Below are 14919 nucleotides of genomic sequence, written 5' to 3' on the forward strand. Positions count from 1 at the left end.
TCCAACTGGAAATCCTTCTGGAAGAGGAGAAGCTATACAAACAATAAAAAGATCAATGGTTGCCATGGGGGAGGGGGAGATGGATGAATAAGTGGAGGACAGAGTATTTTTAGGGCAGTGAAACTATTCTGATGATACTGTGATCTTGGGTACACAACATTATGCATTTATCAAAGCACATAGAACTGTACAACACAAAGAGTGAAAACAAATGCAAACTACAGATTTTAGTTGATAATAGTGTTATCAGTATTGCTCATATATTGTAATGAATATACCTCACTAATGCAAGACATTAATAACAGAGGAAACTGTGAGTGAGGAAGAAGGGGCACATGGGATTTCTCTGTATTATCTGCTCAATTTTCTGTAAACCTAAAACTGTTCTAAGAAAATAAAGCCTATCACGGGGCACCTGGGTGGCTCAGCTGGTTTAGTGTCCATCTCTTGATTACAGCTCAGGTCATGATCTCTCTGTTAGTGAGTTTGAACTCTGCTTTGGCTCTGCATTAACAGCATGGAGCCTGCTTGGGATTCTTTGTCTCCCTCTCTCGCTGCCCCTCTCCCGCTCATGCACGCACACTCTCTCTCAAAATAAATAAATAAACTTGAATCATTTTCTTTTAGTAGGATTATATTCTATAATCCATGTTACAAAATGTCACAAAATGTTTTCTTGTTTAATGTGCTATGAGTTTTCCCTGTTTCTCCCTATTCTGTAAATTATAGTTTTGCTGCATATTATTTCATCATAATGGCTGTATCACACTTTGTAAAGCTTTTGTCTTCTTGTTTCAGATCATCTAGTGTTTTATCAGAATAAATAATACTGCGACTATCACCTCAGTGTAAAAATCTTTGGCTGAATTTATGACAATTTCCTCAGAATAGATTCTCCACAGGGATGGTACCAAATGGCATGATGTGAATTTATTCCAATTTATACTCCTAACAGCAGATAAATATCTTGATGGAATGTCTACACTTTGTCAGACACACTGTACTACAAAGGGTTTAGCTCCTGAGAAGCAATCGTCTCGATTATTTAAAGGCAATTTACCTTATTCATTTCTCTTTGCATGTCTTACTCCAATGACAGGGAAGAGCCATTGCACATCTTTTTCCTCTGCTTTTGCCTCTGGATACATAAATTGTGTGCACTAAGCTCGGTCTCATTAATTTTACCACAATTTTGGCATCCTTGAAATTGGAGGAAGAGAGAAATATGGGTCTTTGTGAAGCAGGTAAGACATTCTGTTGTTTAAGATAAATTCTTTAGAGATGCGGGACTTAAATCCCCATATCTTCCTGTTCCCATTAAGATTAGGTGCCTCCATTATGTTCCTCCACAGAACCCTTCACTTAACCTGCTAGAATATTTACCCCACCATAGAGCAATTGCCTATTTCTGTGGGGCTCATCCTGACACAAGAATATGAATTCATTGAGGGCAGTGTCTATGGTGTCCAGTTATCTCAAAACTGCTTAGGAGAGTAACTGGAGTACCCTTGATGCTTAATAACTACTTAGTGGAGGAAAGAATGAAGACTCCGGGAGTTTGAGAAGATGATTTTTTAAAAGGCTGTGTCTGATTTCCAGGCCCATGATTTTATTTTTTTTTTAAGTTTTTTTTTTTAACGTTTATTTATTTTTGAGACTGAGAGAGACAGAGCATGAACGGGGGAGGGTCAGAGAGAGAGGGAGACACAGAATCTGAAACAGGCTCCAAGCTCTGAGTCATCAGCACAGAGCCTGACGCGGGGCTTGAACTCACGAACTGCGAGATCATGACCTGAGCCGAAGTCGGACGCTGAACCGACTGAGCCACCCCGGCACCCCTCCAGGCCCATGATTTTAGACACATTTGAAGAGAACATACAGAGCTTCAAAACAGAAGTGAATGGTGAATTTTCCCCGCAGGAGTTATGCTCTGTTCTGGCTGCTTCATCTCGGGCACAGGCTGGAGGGCTTAGCCTCTCTGTCTCTGGATGAGAAGTGTCCCTTCCCTACTGTGACTCGGGCCCGAGTGGCATGTACAGAGCACACCGTCCACAATGAGCCTTGTTAGGGTGGCATTTTGGGAAAGGTGGAGATTCTACTTCAATGTTTCCGTCCACTCTCCCCACCGCAATCTTTCAGTTTATCTCACGTGCCTCGGAATTTGTCTTCGTTAATCCTAAGGGAGCTGGAGTATTTGTGCCTTCACACTAACCGGTCATTCACTCCGGGCTGCCTTCAAAGGAATGCACATTCCCAGGCACTTCTGTACTTCCGTGCGGACAAACCAGTCTCCAGCATCCTGAGGCAAGCTCGCTGGGAAAGCGAAGCAGGGACAGGTGTTGGGATGTTACGACAGGCTTACTTGAAGCTGGTGTGCGTAAACATTTGACAAAGGGATCTGAGGGGGATGCATGAAGCACTATGCCAGTGTGTGGTACCCTTCCCAACTGACAGCCATGTTTTTATGTCACTGCTGTGACATTAGTGAAAAACAACAACAGAACATAATACATCTGAATTGTCCATTTCTTGGGAGCATTTCCTCTGTCTGCTCTACTTCTCTAGGTCTCTAGGTTCTGCATGTTGGGGGAGGTTTTGTTTTGTCCATTGGAACCAATTACTCCCCTTGCAATGGAAGGCAATGGGCCTGTTTTCTGTTAATGGTAGGTATCGTGGTTTCTGCTAACTTTGCTTTTCCCAGACAGAGCTGGAAACACTTGATTCCTTCTCATTTATCCTGACCCCATTCCAATTCTGACAAAAACTGGCAGTTTTCAATGGACCTCACCCTCCTGGAGCACTTAGATGCCTTCTTGCTGCTCTCAGCTTTCCTGACACTCACGCCTGGATGTTGGGAAGCTTACATTTTATCCTTTTATTCTCTCTATTCTTTTGGACCTCATTTGTAGGTTGCGTTCATAACTAGGCTGATTACCCTGGAAGGGAACAAATGAATCTAAACAGAGCGCAATTCTTTGTGGGAAGCAAGAGGAGGGTCTGTTATCCCATTACCAAGATGGTGGCGGAAGGGGTTTATGAGCAGAAACAGAGGTTTAAGAAAGGGCGCCACAGCCTGCCTGCTCTCTTTCTCCCCACCCCCTTCCTCAGATTTCCCATCTGGCTAACTTCCAGTATAGCCAGCAGGGTTCTTAGGTGCAAAGAACTGTATCTGACTGTGGCTAACTTCAGGGAGTTTATTGGAAAGAACCAGGTTTGGGAACCCAGTGGGGTTAGGAGAAGGCAGCCAGCTGGAAACTCGGCCACATCACCCTACTGTCTGGTTGGAACCATGGTGGGAGCTACTGATATCTCTTCCACGGACAACTGAGCACTGCTGGTGGCACCCCTTAATATTGCCACCTTCCAGAGCAGGGAGCTGGCAGGTTATCATCTCAGACTTTAGCATTATGAACTCTAAATTGCTTCAGGAGCATAGACCTGAGCAGGAGCATCTGAATGCCTGAGGTTGGGTTGACAGCACTATTGGGAAGTGTTAACGGTAGGTATCCTGGTTTCTCCCATAGTGTGGAGATTCCGCTAAGACTTACATAAGAGAAGACCCCACCAAATAGGACAGCTAGTTACACACCTTGCTCAAGTTTCTGCCCAAATTTCACTTCCTTATTGAAGAGATTCAGTCTGATTTATCCTGTTATCACAAGCTTTCGTTTCTTTGAAACTTTTTGGCTTGGGATTTTCAGGCGTCACATGCAATGTGGATTCCAGCCCCAAATACATCCAAGTGTGGGCTTGCAGTTAGGATTTCCCAGAGGAGTGTTACTGCTTCATCCACAGCCAATGCTAAGAAGAGCCTGGGACACTTTTTTTCTACTTCACTCACTGGGAAGGAAGGCTGCCTGGGCCCAGGCTTTGTCTCCAGTCCCTCGCATATGAACACTTGGTCTAGAAGATTCCCCAGGATACGTATAGGCTCCACCCTTCACCTGCTTTGTATGGTTCTTGCTTTCCTGTCTCTTCTGTCCACCCAGGAACCTCTTTACTTTCTTGGCAGCTCAGTCATGCACCAAAATTATGCATTTTTCTTTAACCCAGCATGCTCAACTGGAAGGAGTTTTTCTAAATCTCCAACTGCTATATGGCCCCAAATGGCTGCCCCATACATAATTTTAGATTTTATAAATGAATGAATAAATGAGTGATACGACAGTAAATGAATGAATGAAAGTTGTATTTTATACTGTAGTGACTTGGCTATTGCTTTACATTTGCTGAATCTCAGAAGGGAGTGAAGAAAGCAGTGGGTAAGAGTCTTCCTACTGAAAGGGGAGATAATTTTCCTAAAAGTCAGCCGTAGAACATTCAACATTGAAACTGGAAGGAGATTCTCTGGGTAGAGAGTAGTTATCGGACCACGTGCCATAGGTTCTTCACTGGGGACTCCTCCTTATCTTGCCCTTGTGTCTTCTGCCTGATGCTGACATCACATAGGTGCTGCCCAATGGGATGCAGGCCTCATAGGGTTGCTACTCCCTATGCTCCCGTGCTCAACACGGGAAAAATGACTGCATGTGGCGAGGCCACAGACTTTCAAATAATACTTCCAAAATGACTTCCCTGCTCTTTTCTTTTTTAAAGGCTGGGGAGCACCTGGGCTATATGTATATAGACGTACATATATGTAAACATTCATTGACACTTAAGATTTGTGCCCTTTCTTGTTTCTACATTAAATCTCAATAAAAAAGACACACACATGCACACACATGCACACACACACACAGTTTTATGGGGCCAGAAAATAAAGGCTAGATAAAACAAAACACAGAACACTTGTGGAGAATGTGTCTTATGGATGCCATTACTCATCTTTAGTACATGCCCCACAGGGGTTACTCTCCTCCCTGTACCTGGGGAAGAAGCCCTCGCTCATCCTCAGCATTGACTTGGACATGTGTATGTCTCAAAGTCCAGATAAAGCAGGAGACCGACTTCTCCCTCCTCAGTGTATGTAGGGTCTCAGTGTCAACTTTTGTTTGTGGTTCTACCTCTCCCTTGGGAGACTGACACTGCCAATGCCTTTAACTTGCAGAAGAAATCCTATTACCTAGCAGAGTTCATGTTGTTCTCACAGCAAATGAAGGAGTTTGAGTTTGAACCAGCTCTGACTGGCCATAAATCCCATATACTTTGCACGGAATGACATTGCTGTACAGTTTTAATTTCTCTGAGAATAAGAGAATTAATTCCTGCCTGGAGCCCACCCAATTTGTAACCACAATGTTGTAATCAGAGTTTCCAATATAAAGTTCTGGATATATGGCAGCACAGCGCATTAGTATTTTTGAGAGAAGGTAGACATGAGTTTGCACCTCTTCTCTGTCTTTTACTAACCATGTGAATTTGAGCTAATTATTTCACTTTGTTAAATCCAGCTTAGTTACCTGTAAAAAGAAATAAACATCATTTGGCTGCCATTAAGAATAATGGACACAATTTCTGGAAAGCACTTTGCATAATGCCAGAAACTTCCTCTTTTCCCCTAGCTTTCTTCCTTTCTGAAGGAAATATGAAGTTTCACGTTCTACTTACAATTTATTGAAATTTCCTTTTGAAAATCGATATGATGGGTAAGGACCAAAAAAGGAATCTGTTTCCTGACTTAACAGTGAGAGGTGGGTTCTGCTACCCCATTTAACAGATGAAGTAAATGAGGCTTAGAGACTTTAACTTGCTACTTACAGCTAATATGCCAGAAAAATTGTTGAGACATTGTTGTATGTTATTTTCCTTATCTTCTCTCTCCCCTAACAGGTACAATTTCACAATTTTCCTGCCCTTCTCCAGCCTGGCTGAAATCTTAAGACTTACTGTTTGAAGAGTTTGAACCACAGGGCCCCTGGACTCTAGACACTAGGCAAGGGGACCAACCAAACTGAAAAGACAGGGATTAGGTGAAATTCTTGGAGTTAGTCACCAAACTCTCTGAATGTTGGCAGCATCATTATTAAGGCACTTTCCTTCCACCTCTTAAATTAGAAGACCACGGTCTCCTTTCTGGTGAAACTGCCCAGCCTATGAGGAAAGACCCGTAGATACTGAAGTTGGGGTTCTTACATGAACCACCAAAGAGTGAAGTCTTCTAATTTCCAAGTGTGGCCCAAGCCTGTTGAGTGTCCTCTCAACTCAGTTTCAAGAGAATAGTCAAGGATCACTGAGCACTTGAAGAAAGATTATGACATGAATAAAAGGAATTCAGATGAAACAGAGAATGTTTTGCCACAGATGCCTTCCACGGCAGAAGATATGTAGAGGCAGATAGATAGACAGGCAGGGATCTAATGCAGGCAAACACAACTTGTATTGGCCAGTCTCATCATGCTTGTGGTGAGCTGGGGGATTCCTAAATGGGTTGACCACAAAGGCACTCTGCCGGTTACTGAAGTTAATGTTAAGAAACTGATAGGAAGCCCTGGAACAGGAATACATTCTCAAGGCAGCCCTCTGCTGGAATGGAAAACGAGAGCTGGAACACAATCTATCAGTAATTCTTCGGGTTGCTACTTCTTTGCCTCCTTCCAAATTTTTGGGCACTGTGCCCAAGGGTTTTTTTTGTTTGTTTGTTTGTTTTCTGGCGGGGAGGGGAGGCCCTTGCTGTGTCATAATAGGAAAAGGAACTGCATTCATTCCAGCTAAATGCACTGATTCAGGCTTCCAGTCTGGGAGTTCTCTTTCCCAACAGTTATTGGACCTGGACAGGCCAGCAGTGGCCCATGTCTGGTAACTAACATGCATGTCGGCACCAGCACTCATACAGTTTGATGTTGATGTCTACTTCCTGGGGTAGGTGGTATGTTTTAGAGGATTTATTGTTTCAAGCTGAGTTTAGATGCAGGGGAGTGGTACAGGTTGGAAGTGGTGTTGGAGGAAAGAAGTGAATGCAGTGGGAAAGCATTTGGCATTGGTTTTCCCATCGTCACTTCCTAGAAAAAGACATTAGACAAACTGATGCTTTTTCCCACTTAATGGAGAAGAAACAGGCAAGATGAGGTTGAGGCTCTCTCAATGGAAAATTTAATAAGCAAACAGCATCACAAAAAATAGGGGGTCAGGTCTGCCACATCCTCGGGGTTCCACATTCTCTCTCTCTCTTTTTTTTTTAGAGAGAGAGAGTGTGTGTAAGTGGGGAAAGAGGCAGAGGGAAAGAGAGAATCTCAAGCAGCTCCATGCTCAGCATGGAGCCTGACACAGGGCTTGATCTCATGACCATGGGATCATGACCTGAGCCGAACACAAGAGTCAGATGCTCAACCTACTGAGCCACCCAGGCGTCCCTCCACATTCTCTTTGATAGGGATTGTGAAGTGGGTGAATAAATCGAGAGCCCAAAACAACACATGGTTTGGATGGAAAAAAAAGTAGAGAAGAAACAGAAGCAACATTTATCCAGCACATATTATGTACCAGGCAACGTTGGGCACTAACAATATGTAATCAATAGCTTTGGAGGTGGGGAGTGAAACATTTCAAAACCAATAATTCTCTTGCCTCAGAACTTTAGAGGCTCTAGTCTCTGAAGAAATTACTGTGCCTCAATAATGAGATCTACATGATTGGAAACTTAATTTTTCAAAGTAATAAACATTAACCTGTAGATAAAATAGCGTGTTTCTAGATTTTGATTGAAAAATCATGGAAGTGGTAATAGTTTAAGCTGAACTGTCTCTCTCTCTCTTTTTTTTCCCCATGCTTTTTTGGTCTCAAAATGTATTCTTCAGACAAGTGCTTTTCAAACTGTGGGCAATTCAAAAGTGGCTCATGACAACAAAGCACTGGTGCAGAACTCTTGGGAAAATGTCAGGGACATCAGCAACAGCAGAAAGCCCACAGCTATGAACTTGATCATCAGATCCCAGGAGCTCACTGGGCAGGGAACAATCTCTTGAGGGAGGGCCTCTGTGGAGGCAGTGGAGGACCTGTGAGCATGTGCTCTGCAGTCGGGTGTGCAAGTGATATGATATTGCCGAGTGTGGGCTTACACAGCTGTCAGGATGGAATCCCAAGATAAGTAGGGTGAGGACACAACGGATTCACGCAGCTGGCTCCAAGCAGAGAGTGTTTGCAGTTCCAGTTTTGGGAGTATCTGTGCTAGCAGCAAGAGATGATTCTCTGAATAACATGGCAGGCTAGGGGCCAGGACACTGGTAATTATAGGGAGACTTGACCTTGAATATGTCCTTGTTGGTAGAGAATGCAGAGATTGGGACTTTACCTGGAATGGTGCCAGTCAGCTGTCTCTCGGTAGGAGGCAGAGGCCTGTGGTTTTATGCTGCCCTCTCATGAATGAGGTGTGTGGGGAGAGGGAGTACTGTGGGACCAGGCCACCCATTTAATTGGTGTGGAATTTGGTTTGATTTTTTAAAAAATGCATCGAAGGCCTGCATTTTGTTGTTTGGGGTAGGAATAGGGATCCAAAACTCAGCTAGGACTGCTTCCACTTATAGTATGCTTTGTCCCAGGGATGTTTGGCTCTGAGCCCTGATTTATTTCCCAAAACTGCTCTGCATTTGGTACCTGTTTTACCTCCCTGACTCTGGTCTTTTTCCATAACGTTTTAATCTCATTGTTAGAGTTTCCTTTTAGATCCAAAGTTCTGGAAAAGCTAGGGGATGCTTGGCAGAAAAGAATATATTAGAAAGATCATCAACTTTGAAATTTGGAGGCAAAAGATCCCCACTGGGGTTTTAAAGGTATTTGTACCCCGGTTGTCTTTTCTGTAAAATTAGGAAAATAGTACATTCTTTCAGAATTGCAAGAATTTATTAAGATAGGGTATAAAGTGGGTTTCAAACTATACACTGAGGTACAAGTGTCAGCTCTTGCTTTAAATGTGGGTTTTGAACTTACTGAGGCTGGAAGATGAGGAGCCAGGATATTGAGAATACACCCTCAGAGACAGGAAGACTCTGATTATTTGCTCAGGACTGTATCCCTTCCTTAGTCGTATGGCAGAAGCTCTCTCCAAAGGGAGGGAATGGGGGCAGGTAGTGCAAGGAGGGGGGCCTGAGAAAGTTATTTTTTAGGAGGTATTAAAATTGAAGTGTTTGTTTATGGCAAAACCATTAGGTCAATGTACAGAGATACCACAAACTCAAAGAAAATGGATTATCAATGGCTAAGAATTTGGCTACTAGAGTAATACAATTTGGAATTGCTTGTTGGGTTCTCACTTCTATGAATTCTTAAAAAAATTTTTTTAACGTTTATTAATTTTTGAGAGACAGAGACAAGCATGGGAGGGGGAGCGGCAGAGAGAGGGAGACACAGAATCCAAAGCAGTCTCCAGGCTCTGAGCTGTCAGTACAGAGCCCAACACGGTGCTGGAACCCATGAACTATGAGATCATGACCTGAGCTGAAGTCAGACACTTAACCGATGGAGCCACTCAGGTGTGCTAGCTACTTCTGTGAATTCTAAAAAGTTAGCAACTTCTGTAAAATTCAGTTCCTTCATTTGTAAAATTAGTATAATTTTATACTAAAGTTAGTATAATAACAAATAACAAGTAACAGGATAAGAATCAATTTCATTAAGAATTAAATGAGATAAAGTATATAAACAGTACAATGTCCGGTTTAAATTAAGCATCTAAGACATGTAAATCATTCAGGGGCACCTGGTGGCTCAGTTGGTTGGGCATCCAGCTTTGGCATAGGTCATGATCTTGCTGGTCCCAAGTTCTAGCCCCACGTCGGACTCTGTGCTGACAGCTCGGAACCTGGAGCCTGTTTCAGATTCTGTATCTCCCTCTCTCTCTCTCTGCTCCTCCCCTACTCACACTCTCTGCCTCTCTCTCTCTCAAAAATAAAACATTAAAAAAAAATGAAAAAAAAAGAAGTGTTGATCATTCATATTATTGCTATAATTTGAAAAAGCTGCTTAAATATTAATGTGTTTCTAGCACATGTCAAAATTAGATTCACTTATTAATGAGAAAACCAGTAGGAAGACAAAGAAGCTGATTCTAAGAGCATGTGAAGTATAGGTGAAGCACACACACACATACAATTTTATACAGGTGCATATAAAATCACATACATGTAGGAAAAGGATGCTAAAATAAGATTGCTGTGTTAGACGTATGGCTAATTAATGTTTTACAGGGCAATAAAACCATATTGTCTTTAGGGTTAACTCTTTTATTGAACTATACAAATTAAAATGACATCAATATATGCAAAACTTGCATGTTATAAGGCTAAAGTTATAAGGCTCTAAAAGGCCTGCCCCTTCATCAGTTGTGAATTGTTAGTCAAATACACTGAGATACTCTCTTAGACTGTCAGTTTAGGGTTAAGCAGGTATTCTGGAAAATGCTTAAGCTCAATAACAAAGATCTAATCAATCATCTGTTTATATTCCTCCATGTTTGGGATATACTTTTCTTTAACGTTATTAAAATAATTTTTGGAAGGAACAACCTAGATAGAAGATATTGAGCAGAAACGAGACAACTTATGGTAACTCCTCTCCATCAAACCAACCAAGGTCTTCTTGATTTCAGAAATCAGGAAGGTAGGAGGAAAAGGGGTCCAACATCTGGAGCTTTTACTGCCTACAACAGTGATCTCAACCTTGGCTGTATTTTGAAATCGAGAAACTTTGGAAAATACCGCTGCTGGGGCCCCATTTCAAAACTTCTGACTTAGTTGGTTTGTACTCTGGCCTGAGAATCAGAATTTATACGAAACTTCAGGTGACTCTACTATGCAGCCACAGTTGAGAACTTTGGAGCTACAACTTACAACTTTTTCAAATATTCTAAGAGGTGAAAACCAGCCTATTTCATTAGTTGACCTTGTGAATTTAGTTCACTTCAGAAATAAAATATCCCTTTTCATCTGGGCAATTCCGAAATGTATGCCAGGGTATGAAAGGATAAGGCTGCCTGGTCCCAAATCTAGGTAATTTGTGATGCAGTTGATAGAGCCTAGCATTTGGATCAAGGTGACTAGCCGCTGAATCTGTTTTAACTTTTACCAACTGAGGAGTCAATTTTTTTACCTGTAAAATGAAGAATCAAAGAAATTCAGGGGTGGTTTAAAGAGGATATAGGATAATACATATGAAAATAATTTTCAAATGTTAATATGCCATTGAAGTGTGAGTTGTCATCCAGACATTTGGGTTTACCTTTCATTTTCCCCTGAGCTTAAGCTTTTTGGTCCAATATGGCAGGGGCCTCTGCCAGTTTAGGGAGAAAGTTATTAATAACTGAAGCAGGGGGCATAAATCGGGGTGAAAGCATTTTTTTTCACACCTGTGCCACATTTTAGTTAGAATCTGAAGTTATCAGCTTTAATGGAGTAAGGGGATAATAGAAAGCTTTTCTTGTTTTATATGACACATCTATAATATCTGCACCATGGCCAGGCTGTCCTCAGAAAGGTTTCAAAAAGGCTGCTCTAGTTTAATCCTATCCTATTCACTTTGTTGAGGGAGGCATCCCCACCCTATGATTATGGGGATGGCTGAGCACACAACACTCAGCAATGGACAGACAGGGTAACAGAAGGTTAATAGTCACATATACTTACAACCCAGGAGTGCAGGGCACAGCACCTGATGCAGGTCCACAAGGGGTTGCATTCAGGAACAGGGTGAACAACCAGGGGCTGGGGGAGGCAGGCTTTCTAGCATTGAGAGGACTAAGTACTCACTACTTCCAACGCAAGAAGGTAACTGGCTTATTTGAATAGTTTCTCAAACTGACAGGGCACTGAAACTCTGGGATACTCAGGGGTGAGCAGGGACTGTGCTTGGTCCCTCTGATAGGAAGGGTTGTTTGGGTAGGAGACCTCACAGTGGGACCGGAGTGGAGAGAAGAATGCATAGTTAGGCTATTTGAGGCTCTTCTGGTTTCCCCCAGATGTTGAGATAACACATAATGTTGGGCCTTAATTTTAGGTCTTAGATCACACGCACACATTCACAAAAATCACACGTTTGCATTTATGCTCTAAAGCAAAGCTATGCATATGTATGCAGGTATATATTATGTATGAAATTAAATGATCAAAAAGAAAGCTACAGCTCTTTGATCATCCATGCTGAATAGCTAGTTTTGTTTTGCATACGGTAACTAACTAATGAGTGACAGGATTTTTTAATCTGACAGAGTTTAGGGCAGGCTGCCCCCAAATATGCCACTTTGGCAAACTGCTTATTTTAAATTCAAGTTATTTAAGAATCAGCCAGTGCAAAATGAACAATCTGACCCTTTTTGTCCCCCTGAAAGCAAGAAATAAATCTCCCATGTGAATGGTACCTTCCCTGTACCAAGAGGTAGAGGGATCCTTACCATCAGAGACAGGGAATTCAGGGCCAAAGAAGCCTATATAAACAAATCTTGTTGCTTTTACTAACTTACTACCCCCACATAAATTCTGTTTAGAATTTTTTACTAAGTGAAGCCTCAAAACATGAAATTTTCTTTGTCCTCTGAATTTCTCACAGATTTATGTGTTTGTGTATGTGTTTTATTTGTTTTTGTTTTTGGTTTTTTGGGGGGGAGGGTCTAAATTGTATAAAACCTGCATGTCTTGGTTATTTCTTTGGGTCTCAATTTTATTATTGGGCTCCATGCATACAAAATTAATTTTTTTCCTCTTAAGCTGTCTCATGTCAATTTAATTCTTTGACCAGCCAGAAAACCTTGAGGGGTGGAGGATAATTTTTCCTTTCCCACAAATCACCACTGAGAAGTTGAGTTTCAGCTTAAATAATCAATTTAGCTATGATGTGAGGCTGGATGGAGAGGTCATACAAGAATAAGAAGATTGTGTTAATTTTGGTTGTTAATTTTTTATTTTGCCTTCATTAAAGAACATAGGAGAAGAACATTTTAGGGAGAAGACAATTTCACACGGCTGAGTTTTTGATGTGTATTCAAGACATTCAGGTGGGGATGTTTGATAATCTGTTGACAGTGCAGGACATAAGTATAAACTAGACAAATACACTTGGCAGCTATCAATTGTATAGAACGTATGTATGGAGTGACTGCATGTTTATCTCCAGAGCTGCGTAGGGCAAGGTACTGACCATTAGCCGATCCCATGGAATGCGTTTACTAAAGATAAACGGTATTTTATAACCACGTCTCTGAACTGCTTTGGGGCAGGATGCAACAACTTGGAAACATTATCTAGTAATAATAATTGGATTATAATAGTTCAAGAATAATAGTAATTGCATCAGGTTTCAGCAGAGCCTGGGGGTTTCAACAGTTCAGGCTGGTCACATAGGTCTACTATGTCTACAAGACCAGCTCATTTTAAGAGTAGCAGACTTTGGACTTCTTGGTATCAAGAAGTTTCTCATATATGTTGCTGGTGGTTCGAGACCTGAAGACAAAGTGCATGTTGTGCAACCCAGTGGTGGGAGGGCAAAGAGGCCTGTGCCAGACAGAAATATCTGGACACCTTTCATTGTATACCCTTCTGATATTGCTGTACGTTACTTGAGATAAAGCTGTTATTAGTATATAAAAGGTTTGAAGCTTGTGAGCCCTTTTAGCAGTTGAATACTTAAGGCAATTAACAGATAATTAACCATCAATAGATGTTATTTAAATTGTAGGATAAGAGAGAGGACGTTGGAAATTTCAAGTACTTCAACATTTAATGACAGGCAGGGAAGAAGACATCTGGTATACTGTATATAACATCACGAGGTAAATAAGGCAGGGTTTTTTTGGTTTTGTTTTGTTTTTGTTTTTGCTGTTGTTGTTGTTAATAAGGCAGGTTTTGATATTCATGTGTACAGAAGAAGAAATCTCAGAATGAGAGACATTTTCAGGTTTCCAAGGCCACACAACAGATCTTAGGCTCCTAAATCTGGCCCCTTCAACTACATCACATTGCTTCTTGATTAAAACTAGTCTTTAGAAACATTCTCTAGAGAAACCTTTGAAAAGTGCAAAAAAAAAAATCCTTACAGAGGTTTTGTGGCTTTCCCTGACCAGAAGAGATGTTAAAAAATAGAATCTTCACCATGTTACAATTAGGATTTCTGAGACATCTCTGTCCAACAAGGAAAGTCTGTTGCTTCCTATATTAGTGAATCTTCATTTATAGGATTTTTTTTAAATCAATTGAGACATTCCCATTAATGGCTAGAATAATCTCCCCTCCCTCAAACTGCCTTTAAATAAGGCCATATTATCTCCTTGTATTTGCCCCCTCTCTAGCACAATATTGGAACATGGTGTGTCCATAACATACCTTGGAATCATATATTTTACACTGCTAGTGTTAGTGTAATTTGCTTATTATAGCACATATATTGCTGAGTTAAATGTCACTTAAAAATGGATTCCTATTTTAAGAGCCACAAACTGTGGGCTATGATGAAACTGAGCTCCGGGCAGCTCCTAATTTGGGAAGGCTTTGTAGCTCTTTCTGTCACTGGGTAACTTTCCTTTGCCAGTCCTCAAAATGCTGGTAGCCTTCTTCTATTCTGTAAATATCTTAATCCTGGAGGTCACACCCAATAAGCACACATCACCAGGCATGACTGTCAATTCAGTGTCAACATTAGTATATTTAAAATGTCAAACATATTTACAGTGAAACCAGTTACATATAATCTACATTATTTATTTACCATTTAGAAAAAGGTTTACAAAACTATTTATATAGGAAACTTCTAGCAAATTCCTTCAGTATTTGAAAAATGAATATATCCCTGAATTTATCAGTTTGCACATCTGGGCTTTTATGGAACCATATGTATATTTCCTTCTACTGAACTTAGTAAATATTAATGAAAAATATGTGTGTTCATCATTGTGTTCCATACTGCGTGTGTAAATTAAATAGTATTTCAACATATGATTGTGTTTTGCAGTAGCTTATGATACAATTGGGGCGGGGCTGGGGAAATTGACTCCTGAAGCAG

The sequence above is a fragment of the Acinonyx jubatus genome, chromosome D1 (genome assembly GCF_027475565.1).
Source record: "Acinonyx jubatus isolate Ajub_Pintada_27869175 chromosome D1, VMU_Ajub_asm_v1.0, whole genome shotgun sequence".
NCBI classification, from domain to species: Eukaryota; Metazoa; Chordata; class Mammalia; order Carnivora; family Felidae; genus Acinonyx; species Acinonyx jubatus.